Source organism: Psammomys obesus, unplaced genomic scaffold (assembly GCF_907164565.1).
Source record: "Psammomys obesus unplaced genomic scaffold, mPsaObe1.curated_primary_1811, whole genome shotgun sequence".
NCBI lineage: Eukaryota > Metazoa > Chordata > Mammalia > Rodentia > Muridae > Psammomys > Psammomys obesus.
The window spans coordinates 570074-597811 of record NW_026590654.1 but is presented as its reverse complement, the minus strand read 5'-3'; the positions used below and the strand labels follow the sequence as shown (position 1 = coordinate 597811).

General features: G+C 46.4%; 1 protein-coding gene across 3 annotated transcripts in view; it reads left to right on the top strand.

The window, feature by feature from the left end:
* Positions 1–27738, top strand: part of Ust (uronyl 2-sulfotransferase) — a 328830-nt gene that overhangs the window by 235383 nt on the left and 65709 nt on the right. The window lies entirely within an intron of this gene.

The window sequence follows — 27738 nt, the reverse complement described above, 5'->3', positions numbered from 1 at the left end:
GCTTATATTTTAGCCTGCATCTCTCCTGGTTTCTTCTCTGTGTTAGCAAATCCAGTGGAGCCTCGGCTGCTGCTTCCCAATCAGGGAAGAATGTTCCCCTAAGGCACAAGAGAAGCATTATAAGACATATGGCCACACGAAGCCCAGGAGAGAATTTATGTTGTGGCCAGACTGCCCGCCTCATATCCAGCCCTGGTTCTGGGGGCACCTGGTACCTTGCTCCCTTGCTCCCTTGCCTTCAGGGACTGCAGAAAATGAGCTGGCATTCTCATGGGCATGTCAGAAGCGCCCCCTTGGCTCTGCCCACTAGATGCATGCTTCCAACTGCTCTTTATCTGCCAGAAATTGATGAAAACCTATCTGACACAAACATTCTTCTTCCAAGTCTCTGTCCTTGTGACTTTGCAACCTTTTACGAAATTAGAATTGCTTTCCTGCCATTTTAGCAACTCTTTCAACGATGAGGAAATAGAGGCATTTCTATCTGCATTTAGCTTTGGATATCTCAACTCTGGGTGGGAAGGTTCTAGCGCCAGGTTTGTGTTCGTAGATCTGATTTGATCTGTTATATATGTTTCTCTCATGAAATGTCAGCCAGCCTAGCATAGGAACAAACTGCCAGAGGCTTGCCATCAGCCTCAGTGCCTTGAAGCGGTGGCAACATTTCAGGAACAGAACAAGCCAACCTGGCCCCGTGCACTGGGAAGTCCTCAGCAGGGCCCTATGCGCATTCCTCGGGCTCCTCTGTGGCTTGGAGCTGGAAGGGCCCACGGGGCCCTGTTGGGAGCGCCTGGTCCCCAGGTAGCAGCTGCTGTTTTGGGAAGCTGTGAATCCTCTCGGTGGTGGCAGCGGTGGTTCTTTAAAGCTTATGGCTGACCCTCGTCTCAGTGTCTTGCTGGCCCACTATGGAGTGACGAGCCTCTACAACGTACGCCTGCCGTCATGGACACCACGGGCTGAAGCCCTCTGAGACTGTGAGCCCAAGTGAGCCTTCCCTCTCTCAGTATGTTTCTGTCACGTGTTTTCTTCACAGTGATGTGAACAGATTTACACATGGACTCCAGACACTGTTTTAGATCGCTGGAAGACATGTTGGTGCCACGTTCAGGGTCTCTTTAAGGGAAGGCTCACAGGTTAAAGATCAGCTGAGATCATGGCTACTTGAGAAATACCATTCTAGTTGATCCTGATGAGAAAAGTCCCCTCTGTGTCCTGTGCTGGCTGGTGTTCCTTTGGGGAGAAATGTCTGTGTGACTGTCCATGGAAGTGGTGACGGCTTCCAAGCAAGAGAGCTGAGGCCCTGCCTGGCCGAACACTGTCAGTCAGCTAACGTACAGGGGATGGCGAAACCGTCGAAGGGTCTGGCCTACAGCTGTTTGGGTAGCAGCTTGTCTAACCAATGTGTCATGACGAGTGCAGACAAAGGCCAGCCCTGAAACTCCAGCCACACCACGTCCAAGCCAGTTCAAGAAATCATATAACCACTGGAGGTTTTTCTCCTCTCTAAATACATTCCATATGAGCCCGGGTGTTGGGACTGCTGGACTCTTGTATTCGCTCAGAAAGCTAGTTTTAAAGGAAAATAAGTCAGTGGAGAAGCTGCTCAAAGAGAGCTCAGAGACTCAGTGGGCGAGGAAGGAAAGGTTTCCCTGACCACGCCTGTTCCCCCCCACACACACCGGTGTGGCAGGAAAACCAGTCACCTGTCCTGGAGTCACAGGAGGAAAGGCATTCCCTAGCCATAGCTCAGCACTATGACCCAAAATGAAAACACCGAGCGTAGCCAGTTCACAAGCAGCCTGCCACCAGCCAGTGTTGAGACAAGGGCAGAGACTGGGAATAAGACCACAGTTGTATTTTGTAACTTTTTTTAATATATAGTTTGTTTTGTTGTTGTTGTTGTGTGTGTGTGTGTGTTTGCAGTATTCATCTGAGGTGATTTTTGTGAGGCGTGGGATGAGGGGATTCAGAGCTTATTTGAGAAACACTGACTAGCTTCACCTGCCGGCTCAGGAGTCCCTGCCTGGGACTCTGGCAAGCTTGAGTGTGTTGCTCCACAGCAGGGCTCAGACAGCAGAACTTGGGGAAGTGGATCCTCTGCTTCAGTCAGGTTGCTTCTGATCTAAACCATTTAAACTGACTATTTGAACTACATTGCTGACTCGGCACACTGCCTCAGTTCGGCCCTGGCTCATTTCCCTGCAGCTCTGTTCCGTAGTGTGAGGGGCTGCATTGTGTCCCCTAACATGGCGAAGCCCTCCACTCTTACACCAGCGAGCTCGGCCATTAAGAAAGGAGATGTTTGTAGATGGGCTCAAGTTGTTAAAATGGTCACATTGGGTCAGGGTAGACCCGAAGGGTCACAGAAACTGAGAGACATGGAGAAGGTGGCTCCGTGCGAAATGTGAAAATGGGGGAGATTAGAATCACACCATCACAGCTAAGAACGGCAAGGGTGGGCAGCAGCATAGGAGCTAAGAGACAGGACAGAGCAGATTCTTCCTTAGAGGGAGCAAGGCCATCGGATACATCGATCCAGGACTTGTGGATTCCAGCACTGAGAAAGCCCTTGGGTAATGGTTATATCCCAGGGAGGCCACATGGCAGCAGCACTGAGACCCGGGCACAGTTGCCGTGCCACCCCAGCACCACCCGTGAAGGAAATCCTCAGCAATGGCAGCTCTCCAGACAGGGGCCAGTGCAACCGAGAAGCAACCATAGGCCTTCCCTCCAGCCACCATCTGTGGACCCATGTGTGCCACCAGCGGCCGTTCTTACCCTTCGATATGCCACTCGGCTGTCAGGGAACCCTCTGACTACCCCATCACCACCCAGCTTGTCACAAAGTGAAAATCGTGTGTCTGTCCACCCCCACCCTGGAAGCCAAACGTGCCGAGCTCTGTGCGCTGTCTCCGTTACCACCGCAGCAGTCTGCGCCTGTGAGGCCTGCAGCCCCGGCCCCTGCCCTGCACCGTCGCTGTCCACCCTGCTTTGCGGATGCTGATCCTGCAGAATGCACTTAGCACCCACTCGCCCATCCAGAGGACAGTGGGCCCTGCTCCAGAGGAGCGAGCTCGCAGGCCGCAGGCGTGGCACAGCCAGGTGTGACACCGGGCAGAAAACAACCTGGAGGAACCTGGGCTTGGCTGTCGGGCAGAACTGGCTCTGACAGGCCGAGGCTGGCCGTCTTCTTAGAGCCAGAATAGAGTGCTCACACCCCAAGTGGTGGTGAAGTCTTGTGTTTATTCAGGATGGCTTTTGGCTCAGCCACACATCTAGATTTTCACATTATGGCATAGGGCATTGTTTACCTAAGTAAACAATGGCATGTGAGTTGGTTCCTGGCTTCAACCTGGATGATTAGCTTACTTCTTCCGACTCAGGAGCAGCCCCGGTGGCTATCACCAAAGACCACACCACTCCCGGAGCGTCGATAAGTAGATACCGAACCACACACAAGATCATTAGCCTTGATCTTAGCCAGTGTTATTCTGAACTTTGCTTTGGTTTGAAGGTAGGCCCCATCATATTGTTAAAATAGTTTCACAGCCTTTTAGTGCCTGGCGTATGTCACTTTTGAAAATGTTTTTCCAAATGAAAATGTTAAATCCCAAATACATTTTTGGCTGACTGGTTGGTTTTAATGGTCCAGAGTTTTTAAAAGGAAAAAAAAAACAACTGTAACTTAATTCCTCATAAAACGTAAATCAGATCTGTGAAGTTTCTGCTAAACAGTTCCCTCTGCTCTCAGCCTAAAGCCTCTACCAGTTCCTAGTCCTCCAGGAATAGTGAATTGTTATAAAATGCTCTTCATGTTGTTCCATCTTGAAACTGAGGAATTGCCTTGTGAGTATCTGACGTCTGTGTTTGTGGCTGCGGTGATGGGATGGAGCCTACAGTTTCCATTCATTCTCGCCCCTTTCCTCCTCAGTATCAATTTAGACATGCGGTATCCAAGCGATGTGAGCGTGCTCTGCCGATTTTCACATCTGCCGCCTCCCACCTTTCAACAAAGGTATTGTGGTCAGTGGGAAGGTTACACAGCCATCCACACCCACAGGCCAAGCCTAATATCCAGCGCAGCCAGTGCCATCCATGTCTTGTTCAACCTTGGAATTTCTTGGCTGACTGGCAACTTCTGCATGCCTGTGGCTTCAGCTTAATACCATCAGAGACAGGAATGTCAGGCCTCAAGAAGACAAACACATCTGGAGAGTTCCTTAAGAAAAGGTCCAAGTCACTTTCAAATTCACTTAATGATATCCTCAGTAGTCTAATGCTTTGGACACAAAGAGCCAGAACTCTTCCAATAACACAGACTTCTGTTGTCATGTTACTCTGAAGCAGAAAACCCTCGAAGAAAAATAAACAAACAAACAAAACAGAGCCCGCCCACCATTCACTCCAAAGAAAGAAGTCACTATGCCAACATCAAAGGCTCAGTGTTTTGTTCTAAAAACTGCAAAGTATCTGCCCTCATCCTGAGTTTGCATTGCCTCAATAAACAGTGTCTCAGCTGTGTGCCAAATTCTGTAGTTGGTGAGGACTTTTATTATTATTATGAATGTGACTCTCCTGGCACTGTTTTTACCATCCTGTGCTGTTTTCCTATTCAGAGGGATTTAGAAGATCTGACACGGAGTCCCAGGCCTGGACCTTTAGATAAACTGGCTCTGAGGACCACAGGCCAATGTGGGCGCACATTAATCATTGAGGACTCAGAAGCCTATTTGAAGTTCGGTATTTCTTCTGAAATTGGTTTGTTTTGGAAAGTTCTCCTATTTTGTTTTCCCTTTTCTGTTGTTGGCTTTTGGTAGATTTCATTTCTTACTAAAGATACAGTGATGCGGAGAACCAGGGAGGCGGTGCTCGTTGCTTCACAAACACAGGTTAGTGCATAGCAGGTTGTTTCTGAATAGATGACATCCCAAGAAGGGCAACAGCCAACCCCTGCCACTGAGAGGAGCCTGGCGACACGGGCTTCTCTGATTGGCTTGTAGATTCTAGGAAGGGAGGAGGAAGTAGTACCAAAAGCCCCACAGTGTTTTCCTGCCCAAAGTTAGCAATCCCTGGGAGAAAGGAGTGGAGTTACTCCATCTTAGCTCTTTTTCTCTTTCTTTACCTTTTGGAATTTCGAGTTTTCGTTTAAAGAGGTGCAGATTTCCCTTCAGCCCCACCCCACCCTTTTGCTGTCACCCTGGTCTGGAAGCTTAAAACCCTTTCAATCATACCTAAAAAGAAAAACTCGTCTCCTCAGAAGTCCGCTTGAGAACATTCTGGAAACTTTCCCAGCTCACCATAGAAAACACAGATGCCAGGTTGCTGGATGCCAGGCATGTGGTTGTCAACACGTCTTATTTCCTCCAGGCTGCCGTCCAGAGTTATGTGACAGAGAATTGTTTCTCTCAAGCCCATGCATAGCTTTAGGGCCCTTACAATACACGTGCCCGGAGTGCATCTTCACAACACTATTTCTGGATCACGGAATCCTACTTGGGTTGGGGAGAGCAGAGTTCATAGGTCATCAGGTCTACTCAAAGACCCTGCCAGGTTGGGAACACGCAGGTTATCTGTGGTTAGCATAGGCTGTCCCAGAACAGTCCATTAGTCAGTTTCTTAGTTTTCTGACAAAGGACCTGAGAAAACAACTTAAGAGAAGAGTCCCAGAAGCAGAAAGACACACATAGTATATACTCACTTATAAGTGGAGATTATAATATAGGATAAACACACTATAATCTATAGTCCTAATGAAGACCCTAGGGAAAAGGTGTAATCCTCATTCAGAAGTGTAAACGGGATAGACATAGGAAGTAGGAGAAAACAGGGAACAAGACAAGAGCCTACCACAGAGGGCCACTGAAAGACTCTACCCAGCAGGTATTGAAGCAGATACTTAGACTCATAGCCAAACTTTGGGCAGAGTGCAGGGTATCTTAGGGAAGAACAGGGAGATAGAAAGACCTGGAGGGGACAGGAGCTCCACAAGGAGACCAAGAGAACCAAAAAAAAAAAAAAATAATAATTCTGGCCCCAATGGAGTCTGCAGAGACTGATGAACCAACTAAGAACCATGCATGGAGAAGACCTAGACCTCAGATGTAGCCCATGGGCAGCTCAGTCTCCATGTGGGTTCCCTAGTAAGGGGAACAGGGGCAGTCACTGGCATGAACTCAGTTGCCTTCTCTTTGATCACCTCCCCATGGTGAGGTGGCCTTATTAGACCACAAGAAAGAGGAACCAGACTGTCCTGATGAGACTTGATATAGGGTCAGATAGTAGGAGAGGAGGACCTCCCCTATCGGTGGACTATGAGAGGGACATTGGGAGGGAAGTGGGAGGTGGGGTAGGACCAGGTGGAGATGAGGGAGGGGGTTACAGCCAGGATACAAAGTGAATAAATTGTAATAAATACTAATAATATAAAAGATTTAGAAGAGAGAAGAAGGAATTATCTTGGCTCATGATTTCCGAGAGCTTGGCTTTTTTCTGAGCAGTGGTGAACGACATTGTGGAGTAAGAGCCCTGGAGCAGGAGGCTGCTCACTTCCTGGCGGCCAGGAATCAGGGCAGCAGGGCTGTTTTCTAACACGGAGTCTGAGGCCACATGGCGTTGACTGGCCGCAGCCTGTGGCACATTCCCATTTGCTCGTTTATTTTAAAAATAAACCAAGATACGTGTGTGCCCCATCTCAGATGCAAACTGAAGCCAGACCTCATTTCCACGCATCTGTGAAATGGAACAAGCGGGCCAGTGGTGCGCAGTAATACCTAAACTTACTCATATTTTACTGGTCGTCACTGAGGCCTAATTAGTGGTGACTTGGAGAATGTGTGGAGACTCGTGCTGTAATGATAGCCCCTGTCTCTTCACTGTTCTCCACAAAGGATTTTCCACACTAAAGCATGGCAGTCAGTTAGAGAAACACACTTTCAGAAGCATTTATGGGGCATTTTAAACGTCCTGGTTTTCTGAAATCAAATCTTTTGTGCTCTCACCCATTTTTCGGATAGCATGCTTTAAACTGCTTAGAATTTCTCCTTAACAGTTCTTGCCCTGGAGAGAAATTCAAGCTCCAAATTTCCACTTGCAGTATAGGCACCAAACTTTGCTTGGAGAGTAACATCAACCACCACAGAAATGCGAACCATGAGGAAATCCATACTCATGCAGAAAGGAAAAGAGGGTTACAAAAATAAAAAAAGGCATTTTTCTCAAATTAGCATGTGCTTTCATTACTTAAAGTGATTCTCAGAGTTATCTGGAGAAACAAGAATTAGAGATGGCCAGTGATCTCTTTTTTCTTTTTACTTTACTTTTCTTTTTTTTAATTGAGAAGAAATTTGCCCTAGAAGATCCCACAATACTGGAAAGCTCCTGTTTTAAAATAATGGAGGTGACACAGGCGCAGAGGGGGAACAGAGAGGCAGATGGCTGGTGAAAGCGGTGTGGGGTGCAGTGGAGAGCAGCAAGCCAAATGAGTAAACAAAGGAAAAACACGTGCACTCATTGCTTGAGAAGAAAGTCCTCTCATCTGATGCCATGAGTCTTAACAAATTCCAGACAGTCCAGAGTTAGAAACATCTTAAAAATAAGAGTATTTTTAAAAAATAGACAAAAGTATAAATGATGATTTTAGTGAGATGATGGGGTTTTGCTAAGCATTTGTTAAGCAGAAAGGCAATAGAAAGGGAGCCAGCTAGGCCCCTACTCAGATGTAGCCAATCTGCAGCTCAGTGTCCCTGTGGGTTCCCAAGTAAGGGGAGCAGGGCTGTCGCTGTCATGAACTGGGTTCCCTGCTCTTTGATCACTTGCCCCTGGGGATGCGGCCTTACCAGGCCACAGAGGAAGGGGACCCAGGCAGTCCTGATGAGACTTGATAAGCTATGGGTAGATGGCAGAGGAGAACTCCCCGCTGCAGTGGACTAGGGGAAGGGGATGGAGGGAGGGTGGGATGGGGAAGTTAAAGGAGGGGGCTTCAATCAGGATATATAATGAATAAACTGAAAAAAATAAAGAGAGCCAACAAGATGCTTTGGTGGGTAAAAGCATTTGCAGCCAAGCCTGATGACCTAAGTTCAACCCCCGGGGACTCACACAGGAAGTAGGAAAGCAGGAACTGAGTCCTACCAGTTGTCCTCAGACCTCCATGGGCTCCTCCTCCATTACACACACACACGGCCACAGGAGATGCACACGCAACATGGATAAGATGTAACTTCAAAAACTAAGAACGAGCAGGAAAACACCTACAATGGAGTAACAAACAGATGGTTTAGCCCAGACCTTAAGCATGTTCAACTGTCTGGAAGTAGCTGCCACCATGCAGCAGTGCTGCCTGGCGTTGGTGACACCGGATTATTGACATGTCAAGTCTTCGAGTGATAAAAGCATGAACAGGGAAAAGTAGGGAAAAGTCAATACTTAATAATATATCGGACGTTAAGCTCAATTTCAGTGATGTTCTTTAGTCGGCTCCATTTTTGCTATAAAAATTACCCGGATGACCAACTACTTCCAAGTAGAAAGGTTCGTCTGGGCTCAAGGCTTCAGGCCGTGATCATGTATCAGGCTGGGGCTGTCAGGTTGGGGGCTGCAGCACCTCATGGTGAGAGCCCTGCAGAGCCAAAGCGGGTCACCTCGGAGCAAGGAGATAAAGAGAAGAACAGAGTCCTTGAAGGGAAGAACATGGTCTCCTGAAGGGCACACATCCACAGGCCTCCCTCTAAGCCTGTAAGTGGTCCTCAACCTTCCTAAGGCTGTGCCCCCTTAACACAGTTCCTCATGTTGTGGTGGACCCCCAACCATAAAATTATCTTGTTGCTACCCCACTGTAATTTTGCTGCTGTTCTGAACTGTAATGTAAATATCTGAGACTAGGGTTATCTCATATGCAATCTAAAAGCGCTCGACGGGAAGTGTGCCCGGAAATGCCACTTGAGGCGCCCATTACACAACCTGGGGAACAAGTATGTATACACATGTATATTTATGATACGTATATTAATAATAACTTATTGCTATCTTTATTAGTTTAAAGTTTTTGAGATGGGGGGGTCTGATGTAGTCCCAGCTGGCCTCAAGCTCGGTATGTCGCCAAACTGGTGTTGAATTCCTGATCCTCCTGCCTCCCTGTCCCGAGTGCTGGAATTACAGGCATGAGACGCCGTTCCTGGCTAAAAGTAATTTATTGCTGTATAATATGAGCCTTCAAAATGTCCACAGCTGGTGAGCTGATGGGAAAATCCTGAATCTTGATTGTGGCCCTGGTGGTAGATGATTATACAGCCATGAAATCTTATCAAATTGTATGTCTGTGATATTTTTATTACACACATCTTTAATTCCTTAATCTGTTCAGCTTCTTGAAGGTGAAAAAAATACCTGTATACTGTAAGCCATTCAAATCAGATAGATGATAGAGATAGGTAGACAGATGATAGATAGATGGATGGATGGATAGATAGATACATAGATAGACAGATGATAGATGGGTAGATAGATGGATGGATGGATAGATGGAGGGAAGGAGAGAGAGAGATAGATAGATGATAGGTGGATAGATAGATAAATGGATGGATGAGGCCAGGTGCACAGAAGCTACTGTAATGATGTTCTCATTATAGTTTTCAATTGCAAGGCAAAAATAGATCTAACTATCTAACTAAAAGAGGATAGAAGCTGGAGAAAGGGCTCAGTAGTTAAGAATACATCCTACCCTTCTAGAGTCCACTCAGAGGGCTCATAACCCAGAACTCCAGCTCCAAGGGACCCAACACCTTCTTGCCGCCACCCCCCCCCCACAGACACATATACTTACACACATGTCGATAAGAACAAATCTGTAAAATAAAACAGGGCAATGGTTAAGTAGATTTTGCCGCTCCAGTGTGAAGCAGCTCACACAAGTAAACTAGTACAGCATGCTTTCAGAACCATGTGACATAGGTGGGCGCATGTCGTGACATGAAGCAAGGGAAGAAAGGACACCAAACAGTACTAATAGGATGCTGCCATTGCATTTGAGAACGTATGAAAGCACAGGAAGCTGATAAATTTGAAATATTTCGAAATGCTTATCCTGTTAGTCATATATCTGTGCTTTGGGGTTACCAACAATTCTTAAAAAACCTTCCCACCTATTATAAACACATGGAATGTTAAATGCAAAGTACGTTAGGTTCAGGAAAATGATGAAATTGTCAGTGAAAATGACATGACAACAGAAAGAGAATGTCCTGGGTCACTTGAGTATCGCTAAGACACACATTATGTTGTCCCTTCCCTGCCCCCATAAGTCCCGGCATGGTAGGCAGTGTGACCAGGAAGGACGGTGAAGTGACTGGCGTCTCAGTCATGTGGACACCGTCCTGGGGGTCCGCTTGTGGTTTGTCGTGTTACCAGATCCTCTCTCTAGAGATTTCTAACGTTGCATCAACAAGTCTTCTTTGGACTCCACTCATCTGTCTGCCAAGTTCTTGTGAATGGTCCTTTAGAAACCCACTGTGAGATGCGTGTGTCCGAGCGCAGACTCACGTGCAAACACACACAGTACTTCCTGGCTGTTATAGAGGGGGTATAAAATGTAGATTTCAAGCCCTGAAATACTAACATTCTGTGTCTCTGTAATCACTCTAACAAGCTTGCCATGTTTATCTTGCTGTGAACACCAACCAGAAGAGCAAGCCTGACGTCTGAAGGCCTCACCATTTGGGGCACCTGCACAGATACAGTGGATGGTCTCAGTATAGGGAGAGCACGTAGATCTTTTCCATTAGTGCACGGCTGCCCTTAATTGGAGAACAAATTGCCTTAACTCTGGGGCAGCTAACGAGCTCACCTCCTAAGATTAAAATCCGGGGATCATGGTTTAGCCGAACCAGATGTGAACAGTGCAGCTGTTTTCAGCATGAGGGGCTGAGACTTAAGTATGCATCCTTTATTTGTTTTTAATTGAGTGATTACAGGTAGCACCTAATAAAGTCTCCGTGCCGTGACATCCAGAGGGCACTGATTTATTAGGCTTGGTAGGTGCGGACAGTCCGACTTCTGCCTGCATTCCATAGCACAATCCTGCAGGAATGCTGGAATGACATTTGCCTATTTGCTGTTCCCGATGACTGATGAGGCTCCTTGCTGAGAAGATGACACCAGCATGCTTTGAGAGTGAACTTAGGCCTTGTTGCTTTCTTTCCATAAAGTATATTTACAAGTGACAAAAATAAAAGCCATGAGATTTTCTTTTCTTTTGATAGTAATTTTGATGAGCTTTTCTTTAGGTAGAGGTTGTTAGCTATCATTATCATTATCGATAGAGAATATAACTAATGATTCCAAGTTTTTACATGATGAATGACTAATGCTACAGAAATGTTGGAAATAAAAAGATAAGTGAAAAATGGAGTGCTAAGGTGAATGGGAATGTGGCTGCCTGAACATGTCCTCCTGACTCTCCTCCACTCTATTCATTGTGTTTAAAGGACCCACAAGCCTCAGTATCCAAGAAGCCAGGGCTGCGGCAACAGCTGGCCATGTGTTTTAGTTGGGTGGGGGCAGCTAAGACAGAAGTTTGGGGCCCAGGGGAAAGATGATGGGATTTGGAGTTGATGGAAGGGTGAGGTTAAAGGTCAGCCTTCATGGTGTGATACGGATTCCACAAGCTGGGACAAGGCAAACCACAGGCTTTTCCTTTAATGGTCACTGAAGCCATATCATCACAAGAAGTTGTAGGTCTTACAGAGCCATATTCATGGGGAAATAGTTACGCTCAAGGTTAAAGACTGGTAGAATAGCCAGTGTTCCCACTTCGGATTAGAAGAGATGTAGAAAATAGACACGGATTTGCCCAGTAAATAGTGAGCATTCTGGTTAAAAAAAAAAAAAGGGGGGGTGGTGCAAGGGGCAGACCAGCACAGAAAGCAAAAGATTTTTGAGTGGTCCTGTCCTGCTTTTTCTAATACTAATTTTTGGGCATCTTTGGAACTTTGGACCGAAATTCCAATTTTGTCTCTGTGTTTTTTAGTAGAGAGATTATTGCCCAAATGGGACCAGGGAGATAAAAATATAGAAAACCGCCAAGATGTATTGTTCACAATTGTAAAGAAAATACGACCAGTTATAGGTTGGGTTGTATCTGTAAGCATAGCTTCCTCTGAGACTTTTGTAGCTAATGGATACATAGCTGAGAAAGCTCCACGAATGTTCATGAAAATGGTCTGGAGTGTGGTTCTTATCGCTGGACTGGCAGATCTTAAAATCTTTGAGAAGTCTGGGTATGGCAATAAGAAATTCCACGGAGTCAATAATATATTCAGTGTCAGTGAAACTTGAACTTGAGTTCTTTCTTGTTTTATTTGGGAACATTAGCATTTTTCTGGTTTGAGGATAGACTACTGTTGTCTCAAGGGAACACTTTGAAACAGGATGATAACTCTCTCTGTTTTATACTGTCAAGCTGAATAACAAAGAGGGTCTCCAACAAGTAATATTTATTTGGGAGACTAGAACATTGCCATGGGATTATATATGTCATGGTAAATGGTGAACTTCTTCAAAGCGGTAAGGGACTTTTTTAAGCTTAAGTGAGGAGGATTACATAAGGACTTTTGAACTTAAACAGTCCTTGGCCACAGGATCAACAGCGGTGGTGCTGGTCTGAGGTTGAACAGAGTTGCTGGACAGATGTCCTCAGGGGAGTGTTTTTGTATAAAGTTGCTAAGGCTTTTGTGCAGGATTGCCTTCTGTTGTCATACTGTACATGAGAAACTTGTAGCCTCTTAGACTAATGACTGTTATTTTTTGCTTCTGGTTAGAGTTGATACAACCAACTCCGCTTGTAGTTACGGCAGCTTTTACCCCTTTTGGGGACTTGTTCTCCAGGACCTGTTGTCAAACCCTTTGGTGTGTATTATGTTTAGTCCTAATGGCCACCCGATGTAGTTGATACTATGATTTTGTCCATCTTATAGATACAGGAACCGTCAGCGTGGAGAGGGCCCACGGCCTTTCCCAGTCAACTGAGCTGGCCGTTGGTAGAGGCAGCTCTTGCACACGGGCCTGGGTGACTTCTAAAATCCCTGTGTGCCCTTCACCTTCACTCCCTCCCCATGCAGAGTACGAAGTGTGGAGATGAAGATCAGTGGGGAATGGTACTTAACTGGGAAGGCGGCGTTTAGGACACTTCAGTCTGCTAAATCCTTATGGAGTCAGTGTTTCTAGAAAGCACGGTGATGCTGACCCGGTGCTGTTCGCTGACGTCGTGATGTTATTAGTCTGTTCCTCCCAGGGCAAAGGCGTTAATGGTCAGGACTACCGAGGCCACTTTAAGAAGGTGCTTGCAAAGGCTCAGCCTCAACAACAGTGAAGCCGTTTGTTTCTGTCATGTCAGTGCCTTTGGCTTTCATAAGGGTTTTTAATGCATCGAGGAATGGAATTTAAGACAGTAAACAGTCCAAGCAAAACTGTTTATTGTTCTAAAATAGCAAGGCTAAAATGGAGACCCTTTCTGTCTAGTTACTGCAAATGTCTGCTGGTGTCTCAAGGTTCCATAGAGCGTATGACTCACGTATAACAAACCAATGATTGATGAACAAACTTAAAATTCTTCTAGTATGCTAATCATACTAGTTGTATAGATAAAAAATATTTTATGATGTGTTCACTATTCAATTTAAAATAAGTTGACATTCAATAACATTTATATTATATGCTAAAATACATAGTCTACCAGAAATATGATTACCCACTAGTAAAAACGGACTAAAATTGTAGTTGGGTCTTGTTAGGGTACTAACAAGAATTATTGGTTGTCAAATATTTTGTAAAGGCCTTTATTACTCATAAATGCCACTGAGTTGGTACGCTGTGAAGAGCAATTGAAAACACTCCACACTAACAGTGACTATCTTATATTTCCCCTTAAAATTTTAGCATTCTTCCTATCTCCATGTGTATATAGGCCAAGCTCATATGTCATCCAGTTTTAACATGACAGTTATGGAGATGGCTTATTTATCATCTGCGGCTGTAAAGTATAAACTTGAATTTCAACCTACTTCATCTGTGTTTATTTTACATTAGGAACAAGTAGTTACCATGTATCTTTCCAGCCAGGAGATGAACTAAGGAAGGGTGCTCTGTGGAACTTAAGCCTAACTCCCTCTTAAGAAAGAGTTGCATTGCAACCATTAACATGTGGGAAATGGGCTCTACGCTCCTCAAGGAATCCAGAGGCTGGTGGTCTTAGCCCTCAGGATGTTCTCTCTCGAAAGAGTCAACACTTGACGCTCATCTCCAGGGCTGTTGTGAACAGTTGATCCTGTAGCCAAACACATTAACATATGGACTGAAATCTGGTGCCTGATTATGAACTCCAAGAATCATCCGGCTTGGGCTTGACGCAAAAGGAGTAGTTGTGGTTCCCGTGGCCCTCTGTGGCCTCTAAGGAGGCCAGCAAAAATCCAAGAGTGGAAATGATTCTAGCTCCCGCCTCACGGTGCTTCCACTATGTCCGCTGCTGAGTTTCCTTTCCTAGACTAGAAGAGTTTATCTCCGACTTGTCACCTTGTACAACAGAATTCTTAAACAATAGAAATAATCTCCTCCTGGTGCTGTGGACTTCACAGGGGGGAAGGGAGAGAAGAAAAAAATAGAAGTTTCTTACACACCGGGCATTTCTGCAAATGTTCAGAAAAGGAGGGATGGATTAAACCCACTCAAAGAAGATAATTCATTCCCCTCTAACTTGCCAAGAAGTCTGGCGTTTGTTCTATTGTCATATATGAGCTCCAAGATGTGATGACTGAATTAAGTCACACGGTATTTGACCCATTGGGGTAGAGGTGGTGTAGAAGTTTGCAGTGTGGACATGCCCATTCCTGGTGTCTACAGTGCCATGGCAGCACCATGTGCTCATTGCTAAAGGAGATCACGCATGCTGCAGCCCCCTGACTGTCTCATGAGACTCCGGCACTGTGCACGCCTTACATGGTGGGCCACAGGGGACTCAATAGAAAACGAGTGACTTCACACCGTCCCACAGAGAAACCATCCGTGCCGCTGAGAGGGCTCGGTGGGTAAAGGCTCCTGCCTCCAAGCCTGCAAACCTACGTTTGATCCCCAGGATCCCCATGGTGGAAGAAGAGAACCAACTCAGGCGAGTTGTTCTCTGGCCTCTAGGCAGAGAGGGGTTGGTGGCATGATAACTATTTTAGAACATAACACATAGTGGATTATTTTTCTGTTGTACAAGGTGACAAGTAACTGATATTTTTTTTTTTAGTCTAAGGAAAGTGGACAGTGGGGACCAGAGGCCCATGGGAAAGTCTTATGAAGCTTAAAACTTGACTACATTGCTTCCTGGGTCAGAAATTGTTGGTAATTTTCTATTTTTTGATCAAAGAGTAAAACAGGAAGAAAGGACATTTGAAAATCAAGCCCATGCCCCCCACTATTTCTGTCTGAAAACCCACAGCGCTCATGGAAACTCAAGAGATGTAGTAAAGATGGTCAGGTCCACGGAGGCCTGTGACAGGCTGTCAAGATAAAAGGACACTGAAAATCACCAATCAAGTGCCGTGTCTGCGTATGGCTTTGCTAGAAGGCGGAGGCAATTAGAAGTGTTTTCTAATGTTTCTTTAACTGCATAACTTGGAAAAGAGGGCTGTGCCCCTCTGAACCAGTTTCCACTGTTATACCAAGATGAGATAAAAGTATGGTATGGACACAATGCCAATTCACTTACTCAGTTTTAAGCAGTTAAGTTGTTGTTTTTAGAACATCATGAAATTTCATTTCATGCTCCAGTAAATCTGAAACGTAATGGCTTACAGCTTTTCCAGTTGAATTTTCTCCTTCAGACATCTTTGGTTTTCCAGCTTTTGAATACAGTCTGGAAGCCTGCCTTGAATGCCACCCAGATTATCCCTTTTCTGCTGGTCCTTCCCTCACCTGTCTTTAAAGCCATTCTAAAGTGAACCAGACGTGATGGGGCCTAATGACAGCTACGTGCATTTTTTTATACAAATAGTGCTTTTAAAAACAATTTTAAAAGTCAGCACCTCTTTCTTGGCTTCTTCCAAATCCACAGTATGTTCCTCCCAGCACGCTGAGTTGTGTCTTAGTCAACCCTTTGTTCTGTGTTATCTAAGAAGGGGCCTGGGGTGGGGAGTATAAGCTCAGAGTACAGCAATTGGCTTCCCATGCACAAGGAGCGGAGGGGAGGAGTGGGGGAGAGGAAGGCCAGGGAGGAGGGAGAGAGGAAGGAGGTGGGAAGGAGGGAGAAGGAAAGGGAGGGTGAGAGCTTGCAGGAAGGCGCAAGGACGCACACATTGTCACATTTTCAGGCTTACATTGCATCAGAAGTCTGTCCTGGCAGTCTGTCCTCTCCTTCACTAATGCCACAGGCTTCTGCACTGTCTCTTAACCATGGGCCTGAGGACCACTGATGGGCCTCCCGCACCCTCCCCTGCCGCCTTCATTTACCGTGTGCTTCAGAGCTTCGGCCCAACGCATGTCACTGTTCTCCCTCTTTGTTGGTTTGGTTTTTCTGCATCAGAAGAATGAAAGTGCTGGATTTTTCTCATTACAATTTAGTTCCAACTACAAATACATGTTTCTACTGCAACAAAAACTTTCAAAACTATATGGTAAAATTCTTAAATATATTTTTCTTCCCAGATTGCTTTTGCTGGTTTGCTGTCTCTATAACATTTTACAGTACATAAATGTACTGTAAAACAATAACACTCTCTTTTAACGCCTTGTGACTTTACCCCACCACAGCTCCCTCAGCCATTTGGTTGGCACTCTCAGACTTAGCGTAGATAAACAAATGGACCTCCCACGGATGGGAATTGAATCCTCATTGCGTTCTTTCTTAGGGCCTTGCTTAAGGCACAGTTTTGGCTGCGCCTGTAAGCACATGCCCTGTCTTCTAGCACATGTTGTGCAGACCTGTAGTTAATGGGGGAAGGAGATGGCAACAGGCCTGTGCCTTTACCTCCCTGCAACTCCTGCTGCCACTCAGAGCTGCCCAGATCAAGCGGGTCAGATTTGAAGGGAGCACACAGGCTGGGAGATGACAGCATCCCCGGAACTTCATTTCACGGACGGGGCAATTATGCTGAGTACTTCTCATTAACTCCTTAATCCTGAGCAGGAGGTTAACTATCTCCCTCATCTCACATGTTCAGCCTCCATGAACAGCTTCATCATTCACAGCCTTGAAGGGCTTATCAAAATCTCACCATGGTTAACATTCTAAAGAAAGCATCCCAAGTTACTATCTCTTGGGACTCAAGGTTAGGTCACTCATCAAGACTGATGAGATTAAAACAGACTCTATTCTATTAAGAGTCCACTTTGAATTACCAATACGAAAAGAAAAGATGAGGAAATGCTCACATCTGAATTCTAATATTTGTACGGTACAAAGTACTAGGAATTGCTTCTGCCTTGCCTGTTCTACAAGAAGTCCTATGTCACAAATTCACTGCTGTAGTTCTTTTCATTCTCAGAGTCAGCCAACAGAGGATGATTTGAGCATTTTGAACCTTTAACAAGCTAAGTGATAGATTAACTTTATGCAATGGTAAAGTAAATGCCATACTGTTTAGGGAAATTATGCTATATAAGTTTTATGTAAGTGTCATAGAGACGGTGGAATTGAAGCCACTGGGAAGAAGAAAATGGACCCCTGGGCATCTGAACATGTGCTGATCTTAGGGAGACAAGGGCCCAGAGTCATGTGTCAACTAGTGTGTCAACTTGTATTATTTAGAGATGTTGAAACAGAAAAAAGTACCCCATGAGTAAAAGTGGCATGTTTATATGTTATTCAGATATCATACCCTAAAAATGTGCTGCACATTAAGGCCTGGAAGGCTGAGTGTGTGACTCCAGCCTGGAAGTTCTAGTCGTTGGAAGGCTTGAGGCTGGAGGATTTCTGTAAGTTCGGGAAAAGCCTGGATACAGAGTAAGATCCTGTCTTAAAGGGGTAGGGCGAGGGACCAGGAACAATTGATGATTTAAAAAGCACGTGATTAGCTCAGTTTAAAATAGAACAAAACCAAATAAAATATGACCAGGGTATTTTGTAAATCATATACATAAGTTAAAACAGTGAGAGGAAATGTGCTGCTATAGTAACAATTGTGACTTGATTAAAAGTCATTTTAGTGTCTTAATTGTTCTAGAAGTTTTCCTAAAAATTGCCCACTTATATCTGTTTACACGGATATAGACACATATAAGTGCCTGTGTGATGAATATGTGAATTTTTGGGTTAAGGGTTCACGCTATGATACTGACAGCATGCCCTGGGCTTTATGATTACTTCTTACAACCACAGGGGTAGCTTGATCGTTGGGAAAACTTACAGACCACCATACAACTTCCACCAGCAACATCCTGTGCTGGCCTCAGTGTGTCAGCCACTGGCCTGGCATCGGGGCGCGATCTCAAGTTCCACTGTGAACTTGAGCACGGTGAAGGAGAACTATAGCTCAAGGAGCTCGTGTGTGAGAGTGTGTGTGATCCCGTATATGTGTGTGTGTGGTATGTATAGTGTGTGGTGTATATGTGTGTGATGAGTGTGTATAGTTTGTGAAGTGTGTGTATAGTTTGTGAAGTGTGTGTATGGCGTGTTTGTAGTATATTTTGTATATATATATGGTGTATATGTGTGTGGGATGTGTCTATGGTGTGTATGTATGTTGTGAGTGTGTGTGTGTTTAGGGTAGCAGAGTCCTTCAAAGAAGCTATCAGCTTTCTGGCTGACCTGGAGTCCAGACTTAGGGGAAACACCTGGTCGCAGTTGTCCTCTGTCTCGCACACCTAGGTGGCAGGGAAAGCCGGCTCGGTGAGCCTGGCCAGGTGCTGAGGCAGCCCTGTGCAGACCTCTCGGCATGTGATGGCACCAGGAGGAACCGGCACTTTCTCCAGCCTCGGCCTGGTCCTCGGCTGCGTGTCATCACCGCTGCGGCTCCTCCAGCGCCTGCACAGCTCGGCAGGTGTCTGCACCCCAGGTTACCCCTGGCCCAGAGAAGCCATATGACCCAGAAAACACATTTGCTCAGTACAAAGCTCAAGCCCTGTGGTGCCTCCCCAGGCTCCGTCTGATTTTCTGTTAGAAGGAGTCTCACCAGGTCCCCAGAAAGCAAGGATTCCCAAGTGGTTGTGGGAAGGTTATTGTGCATCTGTTTTTCTGGTTATTATTTGCTCCTTCTGAGGGGCAAGTCTGTTTTCGGCTCCTACAGGTTTTTAGGTTCTTTGCATTTGGGCTTGATCGGCCCACCACGGTGTTCTGAGGCCAGGCAAGTCTGGGCAACCAATTACCAACAGCATTGCCTGCCACAGCTGCTGCCCTGCCACAGCCCGACCTCGGCCACTGCCATCTGAGCAGTTTTAGCGGGTTCCAAGGTAACGGATGTGGCACTGAATCGCCCAAGCAGGAGTCACTCATTAAGCAGGCCTCCCTCATCTTTAACATCTATGGAGTTGAGATCCATACAGGCCACTGACCAGCTGGCCTTCATCCCAAAATAGGCAGCTCTCTGGTCTCTGTGGGCTTCTGGGGACCGTTCCACACTGGTGTCCTTGGACTCTCAGTGACCCCCTCCACACAAGCTGAGCGCATTCTCCTCCTGGTTCTTTTTAGTGAGCCCCTGCTTCTAACTATCAAAGGAGAGAGTGAGTGTTAAAAAGCCTTCATTTTCACTCATCAAAGGAGCCTAGCAGTTTGGGGGGAATGGAGAAAACCATGTAATTTTCACTTGGCTACACAGAGCAAAGGTTCTCTTGAAATTCAAAGTGATCTCAACTTAATTTTTAGTTATTTATACTTCTAGATCTGAAATGAAGACCAAAGAAAAAATCCCACTGTTTACTTTACCAACCTTAAGCGCAGAGACAGCCGTGAAGTGCCTTTCTCCCTTAATTGCCAAACCTCCAAGAAGCTGACATTAACATGCCATCAATCATGCGGGTGGCACATCAAAAGTTGCTCCGTCAGCCCCGCCCATCGCTGTGAAGTCAAATGACACACATTCATTTCCGCTGCTCGCAGCTGCAGGCAGCCTGGCTGCCCTGAGGTTGTATTTCATGTGTCTGAACTGTGTGGCCACCCTGCATAATTCAGGAAATGAGTTTACTCTATCTGTGACATGCATCGTGTTCACAAGGTTGCCTTGGCGGCTCGGTGCAGAGCGCTGCAGCAGTGGCTAGGCTTGCAGCCCCGGGGAGCATGCCCTGTGGCTTCCTGTAGGAGCCTGGTGCTCCATTCTGCCCCACACCTGTCACCTGAGACAGTATGCCTCTCTCTGTGCTGGAAGTCTCTGGATGTGATCTAACCTGGGAATAATAAAATGCACACTTTTAAAAACAGGGTGCTTGCAGGGCCTCTTGTCAATCACTGCTCTGCTAACCGGAAGCTGGAGAAACTATCTTTTCATAATGCTTGCCAGCAAGCACCCTGGGTAAATCTGACCTCGCTTGGGTTCTGACGAAGCTCATAGCCACTTCTTGCACGTGACCTCTGCTGGAGCAGGTTCAAACAAGCCTGGTTTAGTGAGGGGGAGGCCCTCCGCTCAGTGTGGAGAATTCATTCTCTCACATGGAGAAGGGGAGCCACAGAGTCTGTCCAGCATCAAAACACAGCTCCAGGCAGGAGTGAGGTTGGGTTCCTTTGCATAGGCTTAGCCCCTCCAAGGTCATCAAGCCAGGCCTCTGTCCTCTGCTGCAGCTGGATTTACACACTGCTTCCAGAGTGTTTATTCTGGCGCAGAGTCAAGGCAACAGCGTATCTCCATTATACAAGTTTGACAGATCAAGGGGGTGGCAGGGGAGGCACCAAGGGGCAGGTTCTGCTTTCATTTTGTTGGTTTTTTTTTTTTATTTACATCAAAGGAGAGTTTTAGAGTCCTGAAGCTTATGAAGCAGTCTAAACATCATGTTCATGAAACAGAGGTGGACAGTGTTGAGGCTTTTGTAAAATGTCCAGCTGTGGGTCAGTAAGGCGAAATCCGTTCATAGCCTGCTGGAGCTGGGCACATCGGCTTGTTCCCACCCAGTCTTCCACACGGGCGGGGCTACTGGTGAGCGATATTTACTATCAGGCTTGAACACTGAGTGCCCAGTGTGGGCAGGGTGGCTCACTGGGAGGACCACGTGCTGACACGCAGCTTCTGCGCCTTTCGCAGCGGCATGCAGGGTGACATGATGCCCAGCGTGAGGTCTTCAAGGCCTGTGGGACTTGTCCGTGCCACGCAGCCTTCCCCTGAAGCTCAGCTGTCTGAAGACATTTCTAGCAGCCTGATGTGACGTCTTCCACAGAAATTATTCAAGGTTGACCAAAAAGAACCCGTTTAAATTATATCCACAGCAGATCCGTTGGCACACAGAGCAAATGGGTGTGATGTGAATGAATTTTTACTTCTCTTTTTGCATGTGTGTGTGGTATGCAGGAACCCGGGTGTGTGTGCACGTGTCCAGTGTGCATGCATGGAGAGAGGCAGACGATGACATCAGGCGTCTTTCTCAGACACTCTCCATGTTATTTACTGAGTCAGGCTCTGTCACTGAACCCAGAGTGTGACAGTCCGACTAGTCAAGCCACTGGTGTGCCCTGGGAGCCCCTGTCTCAGCCTTGTGAGCAGTGGCTCACTGTCAGTGGCAGGCAAACTGTCACTCCTGCCCAGCTTCTCACGTGAGTGCTGGAGATCTGAACTCCGGTCCTCACCCTTGTGCTGGAAGTCCTTTCTTGTGCCACCTCTTAAAAGAACGATTTTCTTATGCTGATGGAAAGAAACAACATGAAAAAGAATCAAAATGGGTGGCCAACCAAATCATTGAGCACCACTGATCTAGCAAAATTAAGTCACACAGATGTCACTGTGACCAGCAGTGCTCAGAGCTCTGTTATTTATTGCTGCAGTTAAAATACGCCCAGCGCAAATTTATTAAGTGTCAGGTGGCAGAGGCACAGATATGTCTGCACAGGTATTTAAGTTGGCAAAACATCCTTATTGTGGGATGGTTTAGTGCATGTGTGAAAGGGACTAGTTACATGACATGGTTTCGTCAACAGAAGGACTAATAAGAGCAGACTCCACTCCCTGTCCTGGGCAGCCAAGCCTTCCCTATCAGCCCGTCTAGAAATCCAATTTCTAGAAATGGAGGTTTGCTTGAAGAAGAACCTCAGGTGAGAAGGGAGTTTCTCAAGCAACGGTTTATGTAACATCAACACCCAAAGCCGCCCCTTTGGATTAATCCAGTCTTAGCGATGGATTTCAAATCAACAAACCCTTCTGGAGCATTGTTCTATTTTAGGTGTGGAGATGGACACTGGGGAGCTAACACTGGGAAAGACACAATCTCTTTCATTCTGAAAACACTTTTGCTGGTTGCTAAGTTTTTCAGCAGATCCTTCTGGACTCTCCACGGCGCTGCCTCCTTCTCCCCTCCCCCGCCCGAGTTAGAACACTCAAGCCCTTCTTTTTGACCAATCCCCTTAATGCCAGAGTACACACTGGGCCAGGAGAAGTGGGTGGTTATAGATTTCCACTCAATTTGGAAATTAATAGCCTGTGATATAGCCAGAAAGTGCTAGACTGGAATCAGAAAGCCTCCTTTCCAGTCTCAAGCCTTCACATACTGGGCTTAGCACCTTGAGCTAGTCTCTTGGGTCCTTGGTGCCTTGCTTGGTGAACTGGGCAAACTGGAGGAGTCTGAGGTCGGCAAGCTATGAAAGACCCATCTTTATGCAAAGTCCTTATGACAAGTCTACCAGTTCTGGCTTCCAACCATAGAAAGGCAGTGTTGATGCCAACTAAGAAGCAAACCAGAATGCCTACCTTCCTCTGCCTATGGCCACTAGCTCTGTGAGAGCGGGAAAGTGTCCACTTAGTGGGGACCAGCTCCACTTTCGCATGGAGACAGTTGAAACTTGCCTCAGCTTGTCAGTCTGAGACCCAGCTTCTGGCTTGTCTGCCTTCCAGCTCTGCAAGTCTGAACAGGGTACTGGCATGAGAGCCATGCCTGTAAAGGTGATAAATGACCCTGTAGCATTGGGGCTGGGGGTTCATAGAAGTGTATGCGCGCGCGCACATGTGTAGATCTCACAGAGCCTGGCATGAACCACGCTGTCGGAATGCCCAGTGATGGTGGTGGTGACAGTGGCCCTTTCACTTTTTGCAGCTCCTACACCTGGTACTAAACTGCATCTCAATAACTCTTTGTACCAAGGAGGAGGGAAGGTGGCAGTGGACACACTGGGAAGGCCGTTTGCGGCATTAACATAAAATACTTGCTTTCTGGGCTTATACAACCCAAACATCCAGAGTCTTAAGGCAGGGGGATGGGAGAGTTTCTGTGGCAAAGAGGCAGGTGACATAAAATAGCGAGCTGGCACTGAGCGTCAGAGTGCACCACTCCCCTCGGGGGACCAGGCGTGCGAGGGTCTATGACCCTCCTCTAAGCACGGCCAGAGAGTCATATTCCACATGAAACAGGCCAGGTCCTTATAACTGGGTCAGTTTCTAAACAAATACTGCCTGGGCAAGCCACACGCTGCCAGGCTGACCCAGGCTGACATTGCCTCCCCTGCTCCTACCTTCATGGAAAGTGTTCTGGCTTGGACTCTGGCAAATGTGCTCAGGGAGCATGAGAGTCGGGCACCCCTGGAAGTTATCCAAGGATGCCCAGGGATGAGGGCCTCGCTCCTTAAATGCTCATACTCTGAAGTCTGGGACCGCCTAGCAAGGGCTCATGTGCTTCCTTAAGGATGCCATCAGCAGCTGTTGCTTTTTATTAATTTACCATTAAGGTGGATGTTGTATGTTTGTGGGTGTGGGTGCACGCATGGCCCCGTGCACCAGTGGAGCTCAGAGGACAGCTTTCGGGAGCTGCTGCTTCCCCCCAACCATGGGTCCAGGTCCTCAGGTTTGAAAGGCAAGCACTCTGGTCCACTGAGCCATCTCACTGACCAAGTGTGGATCTCTGTTTATGGCTGAAATGATGACACTCGAAAAACCAACAACAGTAGCAACAACAAAAATACCAGACTTTGTGTATTGTTTGCAGTCAGGAAGAGAAAAAACTACTTCCGATTTTTATGCAAGTTGGTTTTGTTTAGAAAGAATATCTAGCGTTTTTCGCAGAAATGTGGAAGGCTTAGCACCAATTTCCCTGCAGGAAAATACATAACAATGGTCTTGGGATTGTGTCTTTCAAGATTCTCTATCAATAAGCTGGCAAGATGGCTCAGCAGGTAAAGCACTTTCTGATGAGCCAGGAGACCTGAGTTTGTCCCCAGGACCCACACGGTGGACGGAGAGAACTCACTCCCACAAGTTGTCCTCTGCCCTCTGTACAGCGCACACACATAAGTAAAAATTCGCTACGGACTGAACAAGGCCAGCTGACCTCTGGTCTTTCCAAATGATGGTGGGCACTTACCACAGATCGGCCTCTGGAAACGTGGCCATTTGTGACCCGATGCTTACGGCTTAGGGAAAACCCTCTCTGCCACTCACCTCCTAGTCATGTGACCTTTCTTGCTGAATGACCTGTCGTCCTCATTCCATATCCCCACCTGAGAAGAAAGGTCACGTTATAAGTATCATGCATAAGTATACAGCACAGAAATGCTTAGAGTAGAAAATCAAACACAACATCCATGGACATAACCCTAAGCCCTAAAAGGTGTTTCCAGTCAGTGTTGGTGGCTTTGAAGCTAAGCCTCAGGTGCCTGCAGATAATACTCATCCTCGCAGCTTCATTAACCTAACTATGCTTTGCAGCTCTGTAGGAGGAAAAGCTTGAGAACATGTAATCATGGGTCAAGAAGTAGGTAAAAGCATTTGCCACAAAGTCTGACGACCTAAGTTCAGTCCCAGGGACTCGCATGGAAGAAGAGAATGGGCTCCCAGAAGTTGCCCTCTGACCTCCGTACATGCGCCCTGGCACCTGTGCGTGCTAAACTGACATAATTTTTAAGGAAAAAAGTTGTCATCTTGTGATGTAAACCTGTGGTTTCATCTACACTGATATGAGGCCTAAAGGGTAGACGGCTGGTTTGCTATCACCCAGGGACCCAGGTAAAGAAGGGACAGTTAGGACAAAATCCTGGGGACCGCTGGCATTTCAAAGACAGACCGAGAGAGAGGAAGGTCGGAAAGAATGATATGGAGGCAGTCAGAGAGGTAAGGAAAATGCTGTGATGGGTGCCAATAGGAGGAGGGCTTCAAAAAGGGTCACAGCACAGAGAACCTCCCAGAGAGGGCCAGCAGAGGGTCCACTGAGTGACCAGCAAGGAACTAGAAATCATTCGAATGAAGTATTTTAAGAACAGAAAGCAGAAACTTAAGGTCCCAACACGTGGATGTTGAAAGCCGGATCACAGAAAATTTCTGCAGCGCTTTAAGAAGTTGGGTGGGGGTGGTAAGGACAGAAAGAAAGGAGACGCGAGGAGACAAGACATGAAACACATGAAGAAACACAGTCAGGGCTGGAGGTGTAGCACAATAAACAGAGTATTTGCCTAGCATTCACAAGGCCCAGGGTTCAAGCCCCAGCACCTTAAAACTGGGTGTGATGGTGCGCTGCTATAATATCAGTGCTGGAGAGGTAGATTAGATGTTTAAGGTCATTTCAGCTACAGCTAGCAAGTTCAAGGCCAGTCTAGGAACCAAAATCCTTGCTATATCCCCACCCCCCCACACACACACAAAAAAAAGTTTTGGTGGGAAAGAGCCAGTTCTGTGTGTGTGTATATGGGGGACGGGGACAGGGAGAGAGAGATATTAACAGTGAGAGTGACTGAAAGGAAAAATGAATGAAGAAAGAATTGTATGTTAATGTAAAACTGAAGTTTAATTTAAAAGGTGGGCTCACTAAGATCCTTCTGTTGTTGTAAATAAAATGGTGTTGGGCTATATAATGTTATGTATTATTTACCCCGCCTAAGGTAAATAAGGCGGTTATAAAATCTAACAGGTGTCTGTCTTATTGTTTGTGATAGTGGGTTAAGTAACACCACCACAATAGTCACAGGGTAAATAATACCTATGCTGTCTCAACAACCTCACTATCCATCTCCCAGCCCCCATCCAATGCCCTCTGCCTTAACCATTTTTATCTGGACTACCTTCCATCCATAATCTTTTAAATACTTGCTCATATTCTTCATCTGGATGTTTTCTCCATCCACACCATCCTCAGAGTCCTTCCTCCTCACCCATGTGGTTCCTTCTCCACCTAACCCATATACTGACCTCCTTTCTCCTGTCTTCCTGCCCATCTGTCTCCCGTCCATTAAAGCCCAGGAACCTTAGCCACACCTACCCCATTCTGCCCTGCCTAAGTATAGGCCATTTAATCAACCAATCAGGTATCATGTGTTAGGCAGGTTTGTACAAGTACAGGTAGATCCAGATCTTGCGGGCCAGCATCAGAACCCCAGCGTCCTTCTGCGCCAGCCGTCCTTGTCCACATGTTTCATGAGGCCCTTAGAGAAGACTACGAAGGAGTAACAAAGACTAAGGAGATGGAAATACACTTAGGGGTCTCTCGCTACCCAAGAAAGGGTCTTTCTAAATTCTTGTAGCTACAAATGGGAAATTCTTTGCTTTCTCTGCCTGTTCTGAGGAGTTTGCAAACAGATAGACAGCACAGCCTAGTGACTGTTCTGAGTACAGTTTGGTCAGTCCAGTGGAGTAACTGTGGAAAGGCCCCTTGGGATCTTGCTGCAGATTCCATTGCCTTACAAAATGTGGATACAATAAGGCAGTACCAAGGGATGTGAGCACCCTCCCCAGAGTCCCAGTGTCATATACCAGACTCACTCCATGGATACTATTTAAATGTTGCTAATTCCGCTGAAGCCTTTTGTTAAGAGACTTGATGGAAAACAGTCCCAAATGGTTTCATACTTGGTAATAATTGTGACTCTGCTATTTTAAGAGCAGGGTGATGTGTCAACCTCTTTGTTGGCTGCCAGAAAGGTTACTGCCTGTCGATCTACCTCCTGCAGAAGCCACTGGGATGGCACAGCATGCCTTTTGTGTTACTTGTCTTTGGGATTTGAGGGGCTAATAAATGACACCCGCTTTGCCACGCCTGAGTTCTAAGCTAATTGACAAATCACACTGGACATAGAGACGGCAGACCAGATGCCAGCTTTGCCAAATGGACCTGGGCAAGAAGATGGCGAGCTGTGTGGCAGGAAGCAATGTCCCGTCCTATAGGGTGTGCTGTCTGGAGACGGCTCCTGCACAGGGAGCAACTTTGTAGCTTCCTTCCCCAGGACACAAATATAAAGCAGCAGTGGGAACAAGACACCAGGAGCACTGCCTGAGGCCCCTTCTGGAGACAGTTATCCCCCAAATGTTGTCTTTTCTGCCTGCATTATCTCTTTTCCTGGTTCTCACAATATTTAGCCAAAGGCTACATACATGATTTTTGTAATGTTCTTCAAATTCATGTTAGAACAGTTTGACTTAAATAATTTAACTAATAAACTAAATAATAAAATAAGAATGTAGCCTGATGTGGTGATGCACACCTTTAATTTCAGCTTAGTGAGGTGGGGAGCAGAGGCAGGTGAACCTCTGAGTTAGAGGTCAGCTTAGTCGATAGAGTAAGTGCCATTATAGACACTGTCTCAAAAAAGAAAACTTTCCTTTCTTCTTCCTTTTTTCTCCTTCTTTCTCCTCCCCCCGCCCCATCACAGAAGGAAAACAC